Source organism: Vicugna pacos, unplaced genomic scaffold (genome assembly GCF_048564905.1).
Source record: "Vicugna pacos unplaced genomic scaffold, VicPac4 scaffold_19, whole genome shotgun sequence".
Classification (NCBI taxonomy): domain Eukaryota; kingdom Metazoa; phylum Chordata; class Mammalia; order Artiodactyla; family Camelidae; genus Vicugna; species Vicugna pacos.
Window position 1 is genome coordinate 15538126 of NW_027328740.1, and position 10144 is coordinate 15548269.

General features: G+C 31.7%; 1 long non-coding RNA gene across 1 annotated transcript; it reads right to left on the minus strand.

Annotated features, from left to right (window-relative positions):
- Positions 1–2004: 2004 nt before the first annotated feature.
- Positions 2005–3137, minus strand: LOC140693046 (uncharacterized). Its single transcript, XR_012068696.1, has 2 exons — positions 2866–3137; positions 2005–2087 (listed from the first exon to the last, which is right to left on the minus strand). It is a non-coding gene; the product is annotated as an uncharacterized lncRNA (long non-coding RNA).
- Positions 3138–10144: the final 7007 nt, after the last annotated feature.

Consider the following 10144-nt stretch of genomic DNA (forward strand, 5'->3'; position numbering starts at 1 on the left):
TTTATGTGGGGTGTATATTCCTGCATTAAATGTTTGCAATGACACGGTCTCTTCTGGACAATGCTCTGATTCTAAGAAGTAAATTAATTAGAAGGCAGTATACTTATTGGTAAGGGGAAGAGAATCAGCGCTTTTGTGTGGGTGGGTGATGAAGAGACAGGAAAAAAATCCAGCAAATGAGAATGGAATGCTTTAGGCCTCTGGAGGCATGAATTAAAAGGAAAATAATACTTTACCTCTTGTACCTACCTCAACTTACTGTCTTGAATGAATAGTCCTTGTGCTATGAAAACAGCTAGTTTTTGGTGAAGTGTATAGACCATAACGAAATAGTTTGAAAACTATGAGAGTTTTGTTGTTTCAGGAAAGTAGATTTTGCTTAAATTCAACATGTATTTTTCATTCACTAAATACTAAAACTCATCCTGTGGCATGTGCTGTGCTTACTGTGTTATTATCCAAGTTAGACAAGGAAAGGGGGAAAGACAGAAAACATCTGGAGGAGGTGGTTTTTGTGCTGGGACTGGGAAAATCTTAGTAGGTAAAAGGAGTACATCCTAACTCCAAGGATTAGCTGGAGCAAAAGTTGTGAGTTTGGAGCTAACTCTCTTGACAAGTATTTCAATCGATGTATCTCCAGAAATAGTGAAACATAAAGAAATGCTAAGGTAGTCAGATGCCAGATCTATAAAGGAATGACTAAATTATGTTTAGTTTGTGTGCTTAGAGTTGGAAAGGCATTAACTGCCACCCTGAGGATGTAAGCTTGCCTTTGGCTGGAACATAAAAGCAACATAAATTATTGACTATAAAATAGAGCATAGATTCTTCAGGACAGGAAAAAAAGCATCAATTGGAATGCTTTGAGAACAGCACAAAGAAGACCATAGATAAAATTACTTCTTAAATTCTACCACATTCTGATTGTGCCATCCGAGACTACATCATGTGACCTTTATGATTCCAAGAATCACATAAAAGAGACCATGATCCCTGGGCCGGTTCCTGCATTTATCATCCGTTCCATACTACCCTGACTTAACACTTTTAATACTTTCCAGGATGAACCAGAAATCACTTAGTACTTTTACCTCTCTCCATGTTATATTCTTTTTCCAAATTCTTCCATTTTCTATTCTTCCTTCCAAGAAATTATTTAAAATTATACCCATATTGTTCCATCAAATGATCATATCAATCAAATATCTCTTTTTTTCTTTAAATGTTATCTTAGTCTCCAGTATAACTCTTTACTCTATTTTAAAAAAAATAAGGAAAATACAGGTACACATCTATGTTTGTTGTTCAAATAAGAAAATTGCAGATATTTGTCGACATATGCCAAATCAATATTAATCTTTGTTATCCTGCATAATCTGGTAGTCCTCTGTTAGATCAGTTGTAATTAGCATGACATTCATAAACTGAGGTTGGCTGATAAGTTGGCCTTGAAAGAGAGGTAGCTGATGTATCAGCTATCACTGGCACTGGAAACCGTGGGGTACTCCCAGTTGAAGTTTAGGAAAAGACCTTCATTGGCAGATATGTTGTGATATCTTTTTGGAAAAGTAGAAGGCTCCACCATTAGTCCAAAATAATTGCTCTGTATGGGAGACAAGATGCTTTACTGAGAACTAGAAGTTGTAGTTGTAATGAAGTTCACACCACAGCCATTTGCTTCATTGTAGCTGCTTTGAGAGTGCCCGTGGACAGTGGTCAACTGATTTAAAATAGCACGTTGATCCACTGCAATATTGTTCTGGTGGTCTAAATGACATTGATGATGGAGGAGAAAAATCACCTCTGATCAGGTTAGTTGTATCACCAAGTACGTGGCTAGTAGACGGCTTTCTTATTAGAGGCATGTTTAAATTTGCAGAAAGTAAAAATGAACTTTCTACACTAGTGTCAGCCACAAAACCAGAATTATGGTTATGCACATTACCCTCTGCTTTAAAGTGCTTCTTTTTGAAATCTTAAGCCAATGAAAATACTAGAGAGCCATTTTTATTCACAACTCTTCTTTTTATTCTCACTAAAACCTGGGGACAACCTCGTTTAAGATTTCGATTATGGCAGAACTGTAGCTAAAACCAAAGGAGAAAAATTTTAGTAATATTTTAAAACAAAACACAAGACTATATTAAGCCTAACCTATAAAATCTCAGATTTCACGTTTACTATGCAATGATATTATCATAAAAATGTGTACAATGCTGACTATATTTTGAAATTCCATATTTGGAATATACACATTTAAATAGAATAGTCATCAAATTTAAGAAGTTAGCATTTGCAGCAACGGTGAAAGCAACTTTTTTAAAAAAAGCTTTAATACCTTCATTTAGATTTCTTTTAAGATTCATAGTTGCTAGGAACGTTTTGCATAATCTTGAATAGTTAAGGCACTGTCTTAATTTTTAGAAAAAATAAAGAATTTCAGCCTTTGTAGTTTTATAGAATTTCAAAATCTTGCTTTACATTTATATTACCATATTTTGATATACAAAATAAAATTTTATATATACGTTACCAAGTCATAACTACAATTACTGAATTCCTTGCTTAAAACAGAGACTTCTTTCTCTTCTGCCAGAAAGTCAGCTAGACAAGAAGATTTTTGCAAATTCTGCCGCAATTTACTAAACCCATAAATGTTAAGCTGTCTAAGTAAACTTTTCATACTTCCAGTTTCAAATAATCTGAAAGGGGCCTATCGTTCCAACACTTCCTTCTTAAAGACAGCTTCACCAATCACTATGGAAGATCCAGTATAACCCCACCAGATGGATTTAAATTGGTCACTCCCAGCCATTTTCCAGAGTTTTCCTGGAAATGTCAGAGAACGAAAATCATTATCTTCACCTGATTCTGAGACACAATGTATGTAACATGGTCTTTTTATCAAGGATTCTTCAGACAAAGTCTGAAAAGCATTTTCTTCAAACATAGACTTCAAGACAAGTCCCCAGAGATTGTTTGATCACACAATAGAGATCTACCAGAGTTTCCTGAACCAGTTGGTCCGTCTTTATGAGACACATCTTGAATTTCTGAAGAAACAGGTGTCATCTCAAATAACTTTTTCTACTGCTACTTTTCTAATCTGCATGTTTTTGAGCACTGCAGCTACAAATGCTGTTCTGGCAGGCCTGCACAGATAAACTGCTAGGCCATCACAATGGTTCTCAACCTGAGAAGATGCGACATCACAAAACGACTGGTCTCCTAGCAACTCAAGTGTAACATTAAGCCAGTGTTTATTTCTCATTCATCCAGTTAAAATGAAACATATAGGATACTTATTTTTATAGTGTGATCTGCAAATATTATCCCCACAAAATCTTTTTAAATAATTTAATTTTTTGGGTCTATGAAATAAAACCAATCTCCATACTTTTGTACACAAATTTATAATAGATTTATGAACAGAGTATAAATAATGCACAAAATATATAAAATAATTTTAAAGTTATGGAATTTAAAGTGAAATTTGTGTTAAGCCTGTACAGAAAATTTATACCTATTACATTATAATTTGTAATTAAAGTGAAACAATTTTATTTGGAAATGGAAGTAGTTATTTATCTGTTTACTTTACAATAAGTAGCTCTATATTCAAAACATGAGCAGAATAATTATCAGTGTATTTGGTATGTTTATTAATAAATGGTAAATATTTATGAAATAAAAATAGATTAAAGTAATCAATCAAACTTGAGAAATCCCTAAGGGGGTAATTTTTGTTTTAAATTGTAATTCAGTGCTATAAGTAAAACAAATAACATATTTATTTTGTTTGTAATTCATGAATTATCACCTTTTGCCATTCTTTCACTCAGAAGTTTTTCAGTCCTAGAAGGAATAAATTTTCTTGTCATCTTTATAATCCATACTCTTGGGGCTTCTGTTAAGTGTTCCAAAATGAGGTTGATAAATACACTTATAAACAAGATCCTGGGTTCAATAGACAGTGCCTTCATTAAGGGGAAAACAAACAATCAAAAACAAAGAAATAACAGTATATGTGGGTTTCGGTGGAAAAGACCAGGTAATGCATTATAGGAAGCAATATGTTTCTCAGACCTGAAACAGTTGGCATTGTTAGCATAATGCGGCATTTTAAGGCAAGTGTTTTGTACACTAATTGTTAATAAAAGCTAGGTTTTGTATCACTAAACTGTAGTAAATCCAGCTCTACCAAAATTTGTATTCTTTATTTAGACATAAATTTCATTAAACATAAGCCAAATTCAAAATGAGAGATAAAATTTTGAAATAAATAAATATTCACTCAATCTACAATGTAAATTTTTCCTTCAGTATTTGTATATTCCATTCTGTGTAAATATTAGCAAGTTGAATTCATGGCATATTATAAGTATTATAAAGTATAGTTAAGTTGGACTTAATCCTGATTCATAAATTTTATTTAACATACACAAATCAATAAATGTGATACCATCTGTTAAATAACAAATAATTGGAAAATAACAATCTCAAAATATGTAGGAAAATTATTAACAGATCTGATCTTAACTTTAAAAAAATTCTTAACAAATTCGCTCTAGATAGAATATGACAAGACATAATAAAAGCCATATATTAAAAACTCATGACTATCTTCAAGTTCAATATTAACATACAGGAAATTTTTCCTCTGGTCCAGTAATAAGAAAAGTACCTCAATTTCACAAGTCCTAAATTACACTACTAGAAGTTCTAGCAAGAATAACTAGTCAAGAAAAAATATAAAAGGCATTCAACTGGTAAACAAGCAGTAAAATTTTTACAGATGACTTAAATATACATAGATAGAAAGCTCCATACACTCCTCCAGTGACTGTTAGAAATAATGAACAAACTTAGTAAACTTGCAGAATACAAAATCAATAAACAAATATCAATTGCATTTTTATATAGGAACAGAACATTATCAGAAAGAGAAATTAGGAAAACAATTGTGTGTAAATTTATACCAAAAAGAATAAAATAGGAATATATTTGATAAGTGAAACAACAGTTCTAAACATAGATCTATAAATTACAGGTGCAAGGAATATAAGTAAACTTAATAAATGAAAGGAATTCTGTGCTTACTGATTGTATACAATGTGAGGAAATACTCTAATCTATCTTTCACTTGTTCAATCTGCCCAGCACTACTTATTGAGGAGAATCTCATTTCTTCATTTCATTCTCTTGCTTCCGTTTTCATGGGTTAATTGATCATAGGTGTGAGGGAATATATCTGGTTACTCTATTCTCTTCTTTTGATTGGTGTCAGTTTTTGAGCGAGTATCATGTAGTTTAAGTTACTAAAGCTTTGTAGGACTGTTTAACATCAGAGAACTTTACACTACTATATTTAAATTCTTTTTCAAGATTATTTTGGCAACTGAAGATCTTTGTGGTTACATATAAATTTTGAAATTATTTCTTCTATTTAATGGAAAAATCTCATGGGTATTTTGACATGAATCATACTAAATGTAGATTCATTTGGGAAGTATGGTTGTTTCAACCACATTGTTTCACATCATTAACATAAGAGATCTTTTCATTTCTTTGGATCAATTTTAATTTCCTTCATCAATGTTTTCTGTTTTTTAACGTATAGGTTTTCTCCTAATTTGTTTACTTCATTTGAACTTATTCTTTACATACATATAATTATATACATTATATTTTGAAAAATGTTTCCCACACAAATACAACAGGCAGAAGGCAGTGGCAAGACAAATTCAAAGTCCAGAATGAAAGAAATCTGATATCTAATATAACATATCAAGCAAGGTATCCATTAGAATAGAAGGAGAGTTAAATAATCTCCACAAAAGCAAATACTAAAACTATTCGGTAACAGAAAAAGAAATAATGAAACATCTACTCTAAAAATAAAGAAGCAGGATGCTATAGAAAGGAGAAAGGCATAATTAGAAAGGCAATAGATATAATGACTTACAGCAGTATAAATATGATGTAAAAAAGGACATCAAAATTTTTATGTGTCAGAGCATGAAACAGGACAAAACAGAGTATTTTCTTCTTGTTTCTGTTCTCTGTATGATGCGTTTGAGTTTGTATTCATTTCAGTTAATATAAACAGATATAGTAATGGGTCAATATACATACAAAACAGGGTAACCATAAGTCAAAATCTTACAATGAAGTCACAAAGCCAGAAAAAAAACAAGATAATAAAAGAAAACTTATAAAGCCACAGAAAGATAAAGAAATGAACATAAAGGAAATACCAAATCAACTGGAAAATGAAGTTCAAAATGGAAATAAACACCAGTTTATCAATAATTTTTACAAATGATATTGGAATTAGTGCTTCAATCAAAAGATATATATTGCCAGATTGGATAATATAACAGGACCCTACATTATGAAGCATACAAGAGACCCAATTTAGAAAGAGGAACACACATCAATTCAAAGTCAGAAGATGGGAAAATATATTCCATGCAAATGGCCATGACAAGAAGGCAGGACTAGCAGTACTGACTTCACACAAAATAGGCTTTACAACAAAGGCCATAGAGAATGATAAACAAGGACATGATATAATGATTAAAGGAGCAACACACAATGAGGGTATTATACTCATTAATATATATGCACTCAATATAAGAGCACCTAAATACATAAAGCAAACACTAATAGATGAAAAGGAAGAAATCGATGGGAGCACAATCACAGTAGGAGAATATAACTCCCCATTACCATAACTAGACTGGTCTTTCAGACAGAAAATTAATAAGGGAACAAAGATACCAAAAGATATGATAAAATAATTGGATTTGGTTGATATTTTCAAAACACTACTTTTCCCCAAAACAGAATATATATTCTTTTCCAGAACACATGGAACATTTTCTAGGAAAGTTTATGTACTGAGGCACAGGAAAAGCCTCAACAAATTTAACAAGATAAAAATTATTTCAAGCATCTTTTCTGAGTATAATACCATGAAACTAGAAATCAATCACAGAAAAACAGGGAGAAAAAATGACAGCATGTAAATTAAAAAAATGGTACTATAAAAAGTTGGGGAGGTGAGGATTTTAAAGAAGAAATTAAGAAATATCTTGAGAAATATGACACAACACTACACAAAGTCTATGGAATACAGTTAAAGCAGTCTTAAGAGGGAAGTTCACTCTGACAATGTCAGCCTCAAAGTATAAGAGCAATTTAAAATAACTAATCTAAAGTTCTATTTAAACTAATCACGAAGAGAAGAGCAAACAAAACCAAAAGTCAGCAGAAAGTGGGAAAATAAAGATCAAAGGAGAAAGAATTGAAATAAAGATTAAAAAATAGAAAAAAATCAATCAAACTGTTTTTTGAAATAGTCAACAAAATTGACAAAACTCAGAACAGGCTCACCAACAAGAAAAGAGAGAGAACACAAAAAACATAAGAAATGAAAATTTAGAAACTAAAAGAGTACATCAAATTTGCAAAATATCATAAGGTAATACCATGAGCAACTGCATGAAAACAAACTTGATAACCTAGAAGAAATGGAGAATTTTCTGGAAACATTCAGCCCACCATTATTGCATCAAGAAGAAAATGATCATTTGAACAGACAGATCACCAGAAATGGAATACAATTATCAATAAAATAAAAAATCCCTGCAAACAATAATTAAGACCCAAATAGCTTCACTGGAGAATTTCACCAAACATACAAAGAAAAATCCATACCAGTCCTCCTCAAACATTTCCAAAAGATTCATATGGATAGAGTACACCCAAACTCACACCTTAAGGCCAACATCAACCTGATAACAAAACGAGACAAAGACACTACCTAAAAAGAAAACTATAGGCCAATATCATTGATAAACATAGATGTAAAAGTCCTTAAGAAATTATTAACAAACAGAATCCAACATCAAGTAAAAAAAAATCATACACCATTATCAAGTTAGGTTCATCCCAGGAACACAAGGATGGTGTAACATATGCAAATCAATCAATCAATAGTGATACAACTTATCAACTAAACAGAGGACATGAAACCATATGATAATCTAAGTAGATGCAGAAAAAACATTTGATAACATTTAACACCTATCTGCAAAAAATATTCTTATCACAGTGGGTACAGAGGGACCATATCTCAACATAATAATAGCTATTTATGACAAATATATAGCCAGCAAAATACTCAATGGTTAAAAACTGTAACCCTTCTCACAAAAACCTGAGACAAGACAAGGTTGCCAATTCTCACAATTTCAATTCAATATTGTCTTGGAAGTCCTAGCCACAATGATCAGGCAAGAAAATTTCATTTCCTATCAAATTATGCAAAACATTTCTTTTTAGGACTGAAACAAATGATCCTAAGATTTAAATAGAGCCATAAAAAACCATAGTTTCCAAAACAATATTGAAGTAAAAAAAAGAGGCTTCAGGAATAATCCATCAGGTCTCCATACACTATTGCAGAGCTACAATAATGACATTGACATGATATTGGTACAGAAACAGGCATATGGACCAATGGAAGAGAGTAGAGAGCCTAGGAATAAATCTACAGGCCTTTGTTCAATTAATCTTTGACAGAGTAGCCAGGAATATGACAGAGAAAAGACCATCTCTTCACCAACTTGTGGGAAAACTGGATAGCAGCATGCAGAGAAATGGAGTTAGAGCACTCATTGAATCCATACACAAGAATAAACTCAAAATATCTTGAAGAATTAAATGTAAGGTAAGACACAGTAAATCTCCTTGAAGAAAACATAGGCAAAACACTCTGACATAAATAGCAGCAATGATCTCCTAGAACAGCCTACTCAGGTAATGGATGTAAGAGCAAAATTAATAAATGGGACCTAATAAAACTTATAAGCTTTTGCACAGCAAAGGGAACCAAAACCAAACAAAATGACAAACTACAGGATTAAAGAAAATATTTAGAAGTGATGCAACTGACAAAGTCTTAATTTCCAAAATATAAAGACTTCATACAACCTAATAATATTAAAAAAAAACAAGAAACCCAATCTGAAAATGTGCAGAATCCCTAAACAAGCAATTCTCCAATAGAGCCATTCAAATGCCACACAGATATATGGAAAAAAAATTGCTATCATTATCAGAGAAGGGCAATTCAAAACTATAATGATATATCACTTCCCAGTAGTAACAATGGTCATCATTCAAAAGTCCACAAACAATAAATGCTGGGGAAGCTGTGGAGAAATGGAACCTTCCTACACTGCTGGTAGAATGTAGTTTGGTGCAGTCATTTTTGAAACCAGGATGGAGTTTCCTCTAATGGATAGAAATAAACTTAAAATACGAACCAGCAATCACACTTCTGGGTATATATCAAAGGGAACCCTATTTCAAGAAGCCACCTGCACCACAATGTCCTTAGCAGTGCTGTATACAACAGCCACAATATGGAAGTAACCTAATTGTCCAAAAACAGATGACATAATTCAGATGTTATGCCATATTTACACAATGGAATAATATTCTGCAATAAAAAATGATAAAACAATGACATTTGCAGCAAAATGGATGTCCACAAAAAGTGTCAATCTAATTGAAGTAAGCCAGAAAAAGAAAGAAATATAATACATGACATTACATATGAAGAAGCTTAAAAAAATATTTGGATAAGAACACAATGATTTCATCTACAAAACTGAAATACACTTGCAGATCTACTAAACAATTTTATGATTACTGCGGAAAGGGGCTGCTAGAGGATATATTTGGGAGCAGTAGATTTATAAATTTATCCACTATATATAAAAATAGATATTTTCTAAAATTTCTTTTGTATGACACAGGGCAGTATGTTAAATATTGTGAAGTAATGTTTTATAGGCACAGAAATATATGCATCTACAGGGATACTATGCTATACACCACAGATTGACGCATTATAAATGGCATTTTTCAATGATAAATAAAAAAATAAATATGTAAATAAATAAATAGATTAATTAATTAATAATGTAATAAAAGAAATACAAATATTCACACTACTTAACTTTACACATCAAGAATCTAGGAGAAAACAGAAAGAATAAAGAAGAAAATTGAATCAATGAGAGTAAGGCAAATAACAAGAGAAACAATTCAAAAGATAACATAAATACCA